The following is a 13,969-nucleotide window of genomic DNA, read 5'->3' on the forward strand; positions in this document are numbered from 1 at the left end:
AGGTCTCAATCGAGAGGACCAAATGATTGCTGGTACTGTGGGAAACCAGGGCACAAAAAGAAAGATTGCTGGACTCGAAAGAAAAATGAAGGAGATAAATCAGATGGAGACAAAGAGGCAAATGTGGTAAGTAACAAATCCGAAGAGGATGCTTTGCTTCTGTCTTTAGAGAGTGTTGATGATTCATGGGTTTTAGATTCTGGTGCTTCTTTTCATGCTACACCTCATAGAGGTTATTTCATTGATTATGTCCAAGGGGATTTTGGGCTTGTTTATTTGGGGGATAATGAACCCTGTCAGATTGTTGGAAAGGGAAAAATTAAGATTAAGTTGCAGAATGGGAATCATTGGCTACTACATGAGGTAAGACATGTTCCAAAACTAAGTAGAAATTTAATTTCAGTAGGGCAACTCGGTGATGAGGGTTGTGTAGTTACTTTTAATGATAAAAATTGGAAGGTTTCAAAAGGTTCCCTTGTAGTAGCAAAAGGTGTGAAAGTAGGCACCTTATATCTTTGTACAGGTCATATTGTTCCTTCTACTTTGATTGTTTCAGAGAAAAATGAATATTCAGGAACAATTACTGCAGATGAGCAGGGAGAACAAATAGCTGCTGTTGATTCTGATACAGCGCTGTGGCACAATAGACTTGGGCACATGAGTGAGAAAGGTATGAAAGTACTTCATTCAAGGAAAGTTTTACCAGGTCTAAAATGTGTGAATATGGATTTCTGTGAAAGTTGTGTGTATGGAAAACAAAAGAGAGTGAGTTTTGTAAAGACAGGGAAGGAAAACAAAAAGGAGAAATTAGAACTTGTGCATACAGATGTATGGGGACCGGCTCAGGTATCTTCCCTTGGTGGCTCTCATTATTATGTTACATTTATTGATGACGCAACTAGAAAAGTATGGGTTTATTTCCTTAAACAGAAATCTGATGTATTTCAAACTTTTAAGAAATGGAAATGCTTGGTTGAAAATGAGACTGGTAAGAAATTAAAATGTCTCAGATCTGATAATGGTGGTGAGTATTGCAGTCATGAATTTGAAGATTATTGCTCCACTAATGGTATTCGTAGACAAAAAACTGTTCCAAGGACTCCACAGGAAAATGGAGTGGCTGAACGCATGAACAGGACTATAATGGAGCGCGCAAGGAGCATGAGGTTGCATGCTGGGTTGCCCTTACACATGTGGGCGGAGGCTGTCAATACTGCAGTATATTTGATTAATAGAGGTCCCTCTACTCCTTTGGGCTGTGGTATTCCAGAGGAAGAATGGACTGGTAAGAAGGTGAGTTATTCTTTTCTCAAGACCTTCGGTTGTGAAGCTTTTGCTCATATAGACTCTGAAAATAGAACCAAGCTAGAAGCTAAATCAAAGAAATGTGTCTTTGTTGGATATGGCATTAATGAATTTGGTTATAGGCTTTGGGATTTTGAAAATCATAAAATTATAAGAAGCCGGGATGTCATATTCAATGAAAAAGTGTTGTACAAAGATCTGTTGCAGCAACATGAGAAGAAAGAAGATGATTATGTAGTGCTGGATGATACTCCAAAAGCTGATGTTCCAGCCATTCCTCATGATGTGCAACAACCGCAACAACGAATACCACATACACCAGTGAATGTTAGACGGTCAACAAGGCCAATTAGACCTCCACAAAGGTTTTCTCCCTCTTTGTATTCTATTTTACTTACTGATGCTGGTGAACCTGAAAGTTATGATGAAGCTGTGCAGGTGGATACTAAGATTCAGTGGGAGTCTGCAATGAAAGATGAAATGGACTCTTTGCTGAAAAATAAGACATGGGATTTGTGCAAGTTGCCTGCAGGTAAAAAGGTTTTACAGAATAAATGGGTTTACAGGTTGAAAGAAGAGGAAGGAGGTAAGAAAAGATTTAAGGCCAGGTTAGTTGTAAAAGGATTTGCACAGAAAAAAGGAATTGATTTTGATGAAATATTTTCTCCTGTTGTTAAAATGACTTCTATTCGTACTGTTTTAAGTCTTGTGGCTACTGAAGATTTGCATTTAGAGCAGATGGATGTTAAAACAGCCTTTCTTCATGGTGATTTGGATGAAGAAATATATATGGCTCAGCCACAGGGTTTTGAGGTCAAAGGTAAGGAGAACTTAGTGTGCAAATTGAAGAAAAGTTTATATGGCCTGAAGCAAGCACCTCGGCAATGGTATCTGAAATTTGACAGTTTTATGCATGAGCATGGATATAATAGGTGTCATTCAGATTACTGTGTTTATTTTAAGAGGTTGGATGATGACAGCTACATTATTTTATGTTTATATGTTGATGATATGCTTATAGCTGGGTCTAACATGGATCATATTAAGGGGCTGAAACGCCAATTAGCACATGCATTTGCTATGAAGGATTTGGGGGCAGCAAAACAAATTCTTGGTATGAAGATTTGCAGAGATAGGAAGAACAGAACATTGACGCTATCTCAAGCTGATTATGTTGAGAAGGTGTTGCAACGTTTCTCTATGGAGAATGCTAAAGCTGTCAGCACACCTTTACCTGGTCATTTGAAATTGACTAAGGAGATGTGTCCCAAGACACAGGAAGAGGAGGATAAGATGTCCAAGGTACCCTATGCTTCAGCTGTAGGAAGTTTGATGTATGCTATGGTATGCACTAGGCCAGATATTGCACATGCAGTGGGAGTCGTTAGCAGGTATATGAGTCATCCAGGTTTTGAGCATTGGAATGCTGTCAAGTGGATTCTCAGATATTTGAGAGGAACATCCAATAAGTGTTTACACTTTGGGGGCTCTACTACTGATTTACAGGGCTATGTTGACTCAGATTTGGCTGGGGATATTGATACCAGGCGGAGTACTACAGGTTATGTCTTTACTGTTGGTGGGGCAGCCGTGAGCTGGGTTTCTAGGCTACAAAAGATTAACGCTCTCTCCACTACAGAGGCAGAGTATGTTGCTGCTACAGAGGCCGCCAAAGAGATGATATGGCTTCAGTTCTTCTTGGAAGAATTGGGACATCCTCAGAAGGATAATTTTTTGTTCACAGATAGTCAGAGTGCCATTCATCTTGCTAAGAATTCAGCTCTGCATTCTAAGACCAAACACATACAGTTGCGGTACCATTTCATTCGGTCTGTTTTGGAGGATGGACAGTTAAAGCTGGAGAAGATACATACCAATGAAAATCCAGCAGATATGTTGACAAAGGTTGTCACAAGGGAGAAGCTGAACTCCTCTTCAGCTTCAGTTGGTCTTTTAGACCAAATGTGAATAAAAGAACAGCAGAGTCCAGGGTGGTTTGATCCAGTGGGAGCCCCATGCGGTAGTTGTATTGCTACAGGATCAGTCTCCAAGTGGGAGATTGTTGTTTAGTGTGGAGCCTGATCAGTCCCCAAGTGGGAGATTGTTAGATTGTGGTGACTGATCAGGAAAGTACTGTGCCGACATCGACATGGTAGCCGACATATTATGGCCGACATATGGCCGACATGTTATAACCCTAAAGCGGTTTAATACTTGTATAAAAAGGGCTTAGGGTTGGGTATTTTTGATGTGTGGTGATACGAAATTGGTTCTTGCGGCGGTATTGAGCTGTAAGGGATTACGGATTGTAATCAGGTTGTAATCACTGGATTGTAATAAGATCGGACTTGCTGTTTGGTGGACGTAGCCCAGGGATTGGGTGAACCACGTTAAATCTTGGTGCCTTGTGTTCATTTCTGTGTGTTCTATTATTTTCTGTTATTGGTTATATTTGCATGTAGTTTTTATTTCTGTCCGTGGTTTATCCTAACAGTTAGCTCTTGGGAAAGTCCTTTCATCAATTGGTCTTGCTCCTGTGTGTTGTAATATTTGTAATGTTCATGAGTCTTTTGAGTACCTATTTTTTGAATGTTTATATGCACGTAAGATATGGTCTATTTTTTTGTGGTCTCCATGTAAGTAGAACTGTATTAATAGTTTTTCCTAGTAAGAGATCCTTGCTGGATATGTGGATAGATTTGATTCTAAATTCAATAGTTTTTGGTTTTTTCTGACTATTGAGGTGTTATGGATTCTATGGAAGGACAGGAATAAAGAAATCTTTCAAGCCGAGAGGAGTAAGCTTACTGAGTTTAATTTTAAACTCACCCATTTTAATATTATGTCACAAGTATCATTGGTTCTTCAAATCAAAAGATCAGACTTTATGAGGCTAATCTGTGAAGGGTGCTTAATGATAAAGAAAGATCAAGTTCAAGCTGCAAACTATGTTTCAGGATTCCAATCCTTCTTGGCTCCAACAGAAATGGATGAATTGAAAAAATATATTAGTGAATGTTAGTTGCAAGATGTACCTCAAACTGAGCTTCCTCAAACAGGTTGGAAAAATATGTATAATCAAGAGGAGGATCAGGTTGATGTTGTTCAATCCGGTTGGGGAGCTGATCAACAATCTAGTGGAGGTTTTAGTCCATAATCATGAAGAGCGGGGACTAGTGTAGCATGATGGTTGGATTACAATGCCCAATCAAGATAATAGACAGAGTGAAGCTGATCAAGTGGCTCATGCAGAGGTGTCCAATGTCAAGGATGGATGGGGTCAATTTCAATAGTGAATTTTTAGATTATAAATTTGCTTGTAATGAAAATGGATTGTAGTCTAAGTATAGCTAGTTAAAAAGAACTGATACCGTCACCCCCTAATTTTTTAATTGTATATATTCAAGGGGGTGTGAAAAGTCCTTTTTTCTTTTCTTTTTCTTTTCGAAACTCTGAACTCGTGATGTAGATATTTATTAAATTGTCTTAATAGAAAATATATATATTATTATTATTGATAAATAGTTAGAATAATAAAATTACTAAAAATAATAATAAATCTAAAAATAAAAATAAAAATAAAAGTGAAAATATATGAACTTCAGGATTGAAAAAATTGATTGGCGAAATTAATAAAAGAGAGATGAAAACAAAGAGGGAAACTTAGATTTTAAATGAAGGTTTTGTATTTAAGAGTAATAAAAGTTTTAATTCTTCAAATGTCGGCTATTATTTCTGAGCTACATTATTTCAAGACTAAGATTCGGTTGGCATTCTATTTAATGACTTTTTTGAAAGCCAATTTTTCCAATCGCTGACGAGTGATTATTTTATAGGACAAAAACCGAACAGACTGTGAAAGCCATGAATAAATCATAATACAATTATTCGCCAATAATTGTTTCTATAAAAATGCTTAATTTTGGCTGGATAGATGCTGCAAAACTGTATTCCTAAAGGCCATATCACCTGGATTAGAAAAGGCAGTTCAAATTAGAAACCACAAAATTTAACAGCGGATATCTATTGTTTGATTATTTTTTCCTGACGAAGCTTATCTAGATGAGCAATTTGCAACTAAAAATTTCAGACCCATAGTGGAAAAGGTGCGATCTTTGTGAAGTAGAAGAGGAAACTTGGAAACATACATTCATTCTACATAAAATTTAGATTTCAAACAAAGAAGAAAAATTTACTGTAGCATCACATTGCACAAAGAACAAAATTAGGAAATAACTCTGTTAAGAATTTCAAAGAGGGTAATGGCAGTTGCAAAGGAGATAATGAAAAGAGTTTTCTTCTTAGAGAGTATGCACTGAAATGGTTCAACTCATATATCTCTAGGAAGCGCACTTTTAAAGAGGTTGAAGAGGAAGCAAATAACATGCAAAATGCAGAGCAAGATCACATGAGGAAGAGGGCAAGAAGGGATATAGATGATGGTAGCTCTCACTTTAAAGAGGTTAGCAAGATCTAATGTTCTTTTCTGTAAACATCTTCTAAATGCAATCACCACTAAATGTACTATTCATATTTATAAAAGAATGAATACTAAATATGTAAGAAATATCTCCTCCATATGAATACCTATTTTACTTCTAAAATTGCTAAAAAGTTATAGTGTCCTTTATTCCATGAATATTTTTATTGTGCTTGTAAGCACTACAGAATCTAAGTGGTCATCCATATAGTTTCCAATTACAGGTGGACAACAGGTGGGCAACACAACATTTTCCCCTCCATGATTGCCTTTGATTCTGGCTATTTGAGATAAAATATTGGTTGTTGACATGATACAATTTGCATCTCAGCTGTTAAAAAGTGGGAGACGCTCTTATATGCCATTGAGGATGAACCGAAAAAGGACAAGCTCTGACTTCCCATTAGGTAATTTTGGTGCATTTCAATCAGCTACTTAACAATTCAATCAAATAAATTATTTATTTATTATATTTAATACATTTAGGCTAAATACATGGGTGAGAGGTCATAAATTGAAATCTTATAGGAAACATGTATGCACATCTTCTTTGTAACACAGTTAAATAGTTCTTTTGAGAAGTACCGAATATGCTTATATTGCTGTAAGTTTCTATAGATCCATGTACACATTACTTGATATCATAGATTATAACAAAAGTGTTTTCTTTCTTTCTTTTGATTGCAGTTATCAAGAAACCAATGGAAACAGAGAAGCAGGGGGTTTTGTTGGCATATGAACTTCTAGTGTCGCAACAATCTGGAGTGGCAACTTGTAAGATATTAGAGCATGTGGAGCAGTTCCAGTCATTTTTTGAAGGAAAATCTTCAACTCATTTAAAATCAAATGATGATTGTCAAATTTCATCAATATCTCTAGAACCTTTGGCTTTGACAATTAAAGGTACATCTTCCTCAAGATTTTTGGGCATGTATCAAATTTTAAATCTAATTTTATGTGACAGTTTTGTAATTCATTTTTTCAATCCAATTGTAACTGTATTGTAAAATGTTAATAGCTCAATTAAAAGCCTATAATCTAAAAACAAAACATCAATTCTAGTAGAGCTCTAAATCAAATACATTAATATATAATAATTCAAATATACCTTCTCACACATTGTTCGAATAGACTCTATTGTTCTCCAATCCTTCAAGACCTTGTACATAATTGTATTGTTTCAGCATGAAATACTAACTTAAAATGACATGAAAGAACAATATTGTTGATTGATGACACAAAGAAGATAGAAAAATAATACTAATCATAATAAACAGACAATGATAACATGCCAACAATAATACTTAATGTGATTTTTTAAATATCAACACACTAAAAAACCTCCATTTTACATCTGAAAGTATATTTAACAAGCAATAAATTTTCATTTAATTTTTTCCTACATTTGAACAGTTTATATTTTATTTATTTTCTAATAATTGCTTCTCATTTGTTCCATAGAAAACACAATACCAGTATCAAGTTCAAACGGACTCTCTACATTAAATATTGCAACACCTTCATTTTGTATTAGTCATTGCAACATCTGCCTTGGACCTATTGGAGCATCATCTAGTATCACTAATGTTGTTGAAAGTATTCCAATAGTTCCAAAAGAGATGAAATGCTTTCGAATGTGTTTATCAGATGTATATGGGGTTCCTGAAAAGACAAAAGGTTTTCGAATGTGTTTATCAGAGGTATGTAAGGTTAATAATGGACTATGTCCCTAATTTTCCCCCTTTCTTAAATTCAAAACCCCCGTTTTGTCAAATTTGTCTGTTGAGCGAGACCATGACTACACAGGGGTTGTAAAGATCTTGAAGAAATATGACAAGACAACGGGAGGCGTGTTACGGAAACCATTCATCCAGGAGGTTCTGCAACAGCCATTCTTCACCACAGAGCTTCTCTCCAATCTCATCAAGAAATGTGAAGAAAAACCCTCGAATTTGAGCAATGTCACATGCTAGAGAGCATTGCGCGTCCGTGAAGAATCGAAGGAAGCATTTTTACAGAGCGCGAGCTCACAACAATCCTCTCAGTGATTCGCACTTTCCTGTACCTCTTTGTCTGGCTCAATTCGGTTATGTCGACCATTTCCCTTCATATTTATCCGAAAAACATCTCAAATACAAAAAATCTCCAGCGCCTAACCCTAATGGCAAAGCTCAAGAAGAACACAAAGTCTCAAACTCTAAGGATTTGAAACCAGCGAACGCATGTTCTGCCTCAACTGGTCAAGAAAAGAAAATTCGGTTTGCAGATATTGGCTGTGGCTTTGGTGGGCTTCTGGTGCAACTTTCACCCATTTTCCCATCGACCCTGATGATAGGCATGGAGCTCCAGGACAAGGTAAGCGAGTATGTTAAAGAAAGAATTTTGGCTTTGCAAAAAGTGAATCCAGGCCATTATGATAATATCTCTGTAGTGTCCCTACTGAGTTTGTTTCCATAGCATATAAAAAGGAAAAAGGAGGAGAAAGAAGTAGCAAAAACTTTTCCATACCTTGGGTGCTAGATTTGGCGATTCGGAGGCAGTGATAATTCTCGGCGGCAGCAGAGCTCGATTCGGCGACAGTAGATAATGAGCAATGCGCCTCTTTTTTTTTGCCTTATAGCCCGACGACGTCACAATTACGACGTTGTTGGGCTATAAGGCAAAAAAAAAGCCAAATGCAAATTGACGTCGCAAAACACTCCCAAATCTATTAGTGTATTCTTCCTATCTCTGTAAATCTTCATACCAAGGATTTGTTTTGCTACCCTCAAATCCTTCATAGCAAATGCATGTGCTAACTAGCATTTCAACCCCTTAATATGATCCATGTTAGACCCAGCTCTAAGCATATCATCAACATATAAACATAAAATAATGTAGCTATCATCATCCAACCTCTTAAAATAAATACAATAATTTGAATGATACCTATTATAGCCATGCTCATGAATAAACCTATCAAATTTCAGATACCATTTCTGAGGTGCTTGCTTCAAGCCATATAAACTTTTCTTCAATTTGCACACTAAGTTCTCTTTACCTTTGACCTCAAATCCCCTTGGCTAAGCCATATATATTTCTTCATCAAAATCACCATGAAGGAAGGCTATTTTAACATCCAACTACTCTAAATTCAAATCTTCAATAGCCACAAGACTTAAAATAGTATGGATAGAAGTCATTTTAACAACAGGAGAAAATATCTCATCAAAGTCAATTCCCTTTTTCTGTGCAAATCCTTTTACAACTAACCTAGCCTTAAATATTTTCTTACCTCTTTCCTCTTCTTTCAACTTGTAAACCCACTTATTCTGTAAAGCCTTTTTACCTACAACAACTTGCACAAATCCCATGTCTTATTCTATAGCAAAGAGTCCATTTCATCTTTCATTGCAAACTCCCACTGAATCTTAGTCTCCACCTGCATAGCTTCATCATAACTTTCAGGTTCACTAGCATTAGTAAGTAAAATAGAATACAAAGAGGGAGAAAATCTTTGTGGAGGTCTAATTTACCTCGTTGACTATCTAACATTCACTGGTGTGTGAGGTATTTGTTGTTGTGATTGTTGCACATCATGAGGAATGGCTAGAACATCATCTTTTGGAGTATCATCCAACACTACATAATCATCTTCTTTCTTCTCATGTTGTTACAACAGATCTTTGTACAACACTTTCTCATTGAATATGACATCTTGGCTTCTTACAATTTTATGATTTTCAAAATCTCAAAGCCTATAACCAAATTCATTAATGCCATATCCAACAAAGACACATTTCTTTGATTTACCTTCTAGCTTGGTTCTATTTTCAGAGTCTATATGAGAAAAAGCTTCACAACCGAAGGTCTTGAGAAAAGAATAACTCACCTTCTTACCAATCCATGCCTCCTCTGGAATGCCACAACCCAAAGGAGTAGAGGGACCTCTATTAATCAAATATACTTCAGTATTGATAGCCTCCACCCATATGTGTAAGGGCAACCCAACATGCAACCTCATGCTCCTTGAGCGCTCCATTATAGTCATGTTCATGCGTTCAGCCACTCCATTTTCCTATGGAGTCCTTGGAATAGTTTTCTATCTATGAATACCATTAATGGAGCAGTAATCTTCAAATTTATGACTACAATACTCACCACCATTATCAAATCTGAGAGATTTTAATTTCTTGCCAATCTCATTTTCAACCAAGCATTTCCATTTCTTAAAAGTTTGAAATACATCAGATTTCTGTCTAAGGAAATAAACCCATACTTTTCTAGTTGTGTCATCAATAAATGTAACATAAAAATGAGAACCACCAAGGGAAGATACCTGAGCTAGTCCCCATACATCTGTATGCACAAGCTCTAATTTATCCTTTTTGTTTTCCTTCCCAGTCTTTACAAAACTCAGTCTCTCTTTTTTCCATATACACAACTTTCATAGAAATCCATATTAACATATTTTAGACCTGGTAAAACTTTCTTTGAATGAAGTACTTTCATACCTTTCTCACTCATGTGCCCAAGTCTTTTGTGCCACAACACTGTATCAGAATCTACAGTAGTTATTTGTTCTCCCTGCTCAACTGCAATAGTTGTTCCTAAACATTGATTTTTCTCTGAAACAATCAAAGTAGAATGAACAATATGACATGTACAAAGATACAAGGTGCCTACTTTCACACCTTTTGCTACTACAAGGGAACCTTTTGAAACCTTCCAATTTTTATCATTAAAAGTAACTACACAACCTTCATCACTGAGTTGCCCTACTGAAATTAAATTCTTACTCAGCCTCGGAACATGTCTTACCTCATGTAGTAGCCAATGATTCCCATTCTGCAACTTAATCTTAATTTTTCCCTTTCCAACAATCTGACAGGGTTCATTATCCCCAAAATAAACAAGCCCAAAATCCCCTTGGACATAATCAATGAAATAACCTCTATGAGGTGTAGCATGAAATGAAGCACTAGAATCTAACACCCATGAATCATCAACACTTTCTAAAGACAAAAGAAAATCTTCCTCTTCAAATTTTTTACTTACCACATGTCCCTCCTTGTCTCCATCTAATTTATCTCCTTCATTTTTCTTTCGATTCTAGCAATCTTTCTTTTTATGACCTCGCTTCCCATAGTACCAATAGTCATTCGATCCTCTCAATTGAGACCTCTTCCCCTTTGACTTTCCTCTTGATTTTCCACAATTTCTAGAGTTACTTCCTCTCTCAGTTGTTCTGCCCCTGCTTTGTGCATTCAAAACACTTCCTGATGTAGATCCACCTAAGGATTTTCTATGAGTTTCCTCACTCAAAAAAACACTGATCACATCATCATATTTTAGGGTACTAGATCTAGGAACAAAATTACTCACCGCCATTACCAACCCATTCCAACTTTCAGGCAAAGAACACAAAATCAAGAGAGCCAAAATTTCTTCATCAAAATTGATACCCATAGAAGATAACTGATTAGTAATAGTATTAAACTCATTTAAATGATCTGCAATAGATCCACCTTCTGCCATTTTCATATTAATAAAACGCTTCATGAGAAATACCTTGTTTGAAGTGGAGGGCTTTTCATACAATGTCGCTATGGTTTTCATCAACTCTTATGTCGTCTTTGCTTTTCTAATATTAAATACAACTAATGGTGTCAGGCATAACCAAATGCTTCCAAGTTCCTTTCTATCCAAAAGATCCCATTCATCATTTGACATAGATTCCTGATTCTTGGCTTTGCCTTCCAATGGCTTCCATAAATCCTTTTGATAAAGATAGTCTTCCATTTGCATCTTCCATAACTGGAAGTTCTATCCATTAAACCTATCAACCCTCAGCTTACCCTCATCTGCCATCGCTTCCACTCAACTGTGAGACTCCCACTTAACCGTGAGACTTTTTTGCAGATGATAACTGAAAGACAACCTCACTCTGATAGTACTTGTTAGGATAAAACCATAGACATAAATAAAAACTACATGCAAATATAACCAATAATAGAAAAATAATAGATCACACAGAAATGAACACAAGGCACCAAGATTTAACATGGTTCACCCAATCCCTAGGCTACATGCACCGAACAGCAAGTCCGATCTTATTACAATCCAGTGATTACAACCTGATTACAATCCGTAATCCCTTACACCTCAATACCGCCGCAAGAACAAATTTTGCATCACATCATAATAATAAAATACCTAACCCTAAACCCTTTTATACAAGTATTTTATGTCGTTTCAGGGTTATAATTAATAATTACATGTCGGCCCAAAATCTCGATAAAATAGGGCCCATATTTTTTTTCAAAAAATATGGAGTACGTACAGTACTTTCCTGATTAGTCACCACAATCTAACATTGTAATGATATTTTAGAACTATTTATCATTTTTATAATATTTTTTAACACAATAAGACAACATAAAGAAGATCAAATATTTAAAATTGATTAGTTTGCAAATTTTTATACATTTTATTAAGTAGAAGTAAAGATTTACAATTTTTAGGCAATTCATGCTTGCCAAAGATCTAAATATCTTGACACTAAGCCACTACAACTATTTGCCCACACCCATTATACATTTGAGAAAATGGTCATGAGCACCAAAAAACCTCCATCTAATTTATCTACTTTCTAACCATTACATAAGGCAGGGACTAGAGACATTCAATTAATTTTCATGAGAAACAGATTTTAAAATCTAAAGTTTTGATAAAGATTATTTTTAAAATCTACTTATGAAGTATAATTTCTTATTTGTTATTGGCTGGGAACAATTTTACAATTTGTTATCCCGTGCCCACAAGGACAAACATGTCAAGGTCCCAACGGTACCAAGTTTGCAGCCTCCATTAACAACATTTCCTTCATTCTTCCCTCCACCGCTCTTCTTCAAGCCTACTACTTCAACCAGTCCTTTGGAGTTTACAATACCACTTTCCCTGACAATCCGCCATTTCCTTTCAACTACACAGGCATGCCGCCCAACAACACACGGACCCTCAATGACACTAGGGTCGAAGTGCTTTCCTTCAACACCAGTGTTCAGCTTGTTCTGCAGGACACCAGCATTGTGACATTCGAGAGCCATCCTCTGCATCTGCACGGCTTCAACTTCTTCATCGTGGGTATGGGTACTGGAAACTACAATGCGAACACTGACCCAGCTAGCTTTAATCTCGTGGATCCTCCCGAGAGAAACACAGTTGGAGTTCCCAGTGGAGGTTGGGTGGCCCTTAGATTCCTAGCCGACAATCCAGGTATGGTGATATTCTTATTACGATTTGACCGTCTCAAACTTGTTGATCAATATTTCATGAATAATTTACCTGGATCCATCTCTCATGACATTGAAAAGAATACTTAAAGTTCATTTGTTTCTACATATTACTATCATTAGATAATACTAATTTCAAACGCTTATTTAATTCAAAAGATAATGTGTTTGGTTTATTCATGTAAACTTATTTAACCAATTGAATATAATTACAGGAGTATGGTTTATGCATTGTCATCTCGAGCTGCATACCAGTTGGGGATTGAAGATGGCGTGGGTCGTTTTAAATGGAAATGGGGGCAGATCACAATCTCTTCTTCCACCGCCCAAAGATCTTCCCTCCTGTTGATCTCTTGACTTATGTCTTCAAATTCACGGTGCAACATGTGCTTAGTTTTCTAAATTTCACTGTTACCATTTTTGTGCTTTGTTCAGCATAGTGGCGGAAGAAGAGACTGTTTATGTGTCTTTTCTCCAAAGAAGAAAGAGACTATTTAGGTCTCTTTTCTCTAATATTCTAGAAAGATGACTGTGCATTAGTGTAACAGCAGTATAAGACTTGCATTCTATAATAAGGGCACTTTTAAAAAAAAAAAATTGTTCTCTTATGAAAATACTAGTATGGCTTTCCAGTTTACAGTATGAATATACTCTCTAATGGCATGAAGAGTTATATGAATCTTTATACTATTAAGGTATTATGTTGTTTGTAAAAATAAAAATAAAAGTGGTGTCTATTTTATTTTTCATGTCTTAATATATTGTTTAATGGTATTTGTTTTAATTTATACTTTTAAAATTTTCAAATAAGATATTGATATATATATTTTAAAAATAAATATAAAGGTTCATTATGATTTAATCATATTTATAAACTATTTAGTCTTTTATTTATTAAATTAAAATAAAT

General features: G+C 35.9%; 1 pseudogene; it reads left to right on the forward strand.

Annotated features, from left to right (window-relative positions):
- LOC149533849 (laccase-4-like) overlaps nt 1-13,507 on the forward strand; it is a 56,454-nt pseudogene extending 42,947 nt beyond the window's left edge.
- The last annotated feature ends 462 nt before the right edge of the window (nt 13,508-13,969 follow it).

This window comes from Cupressus sempervirens, chromosome 10 (assembly GCF_028749045.1).
Source record: "Cupressus sempervirens isolate cs-2001-9-10 chromosome 10, ASM2874904v1, whole genome shotgun sequence".
NCBI lineage: Eukaryota > Viridiplantae > Streptophyta > Pinopsida > Cupressales > Cupressaceae > Cupressus > Cupressus sempervirens.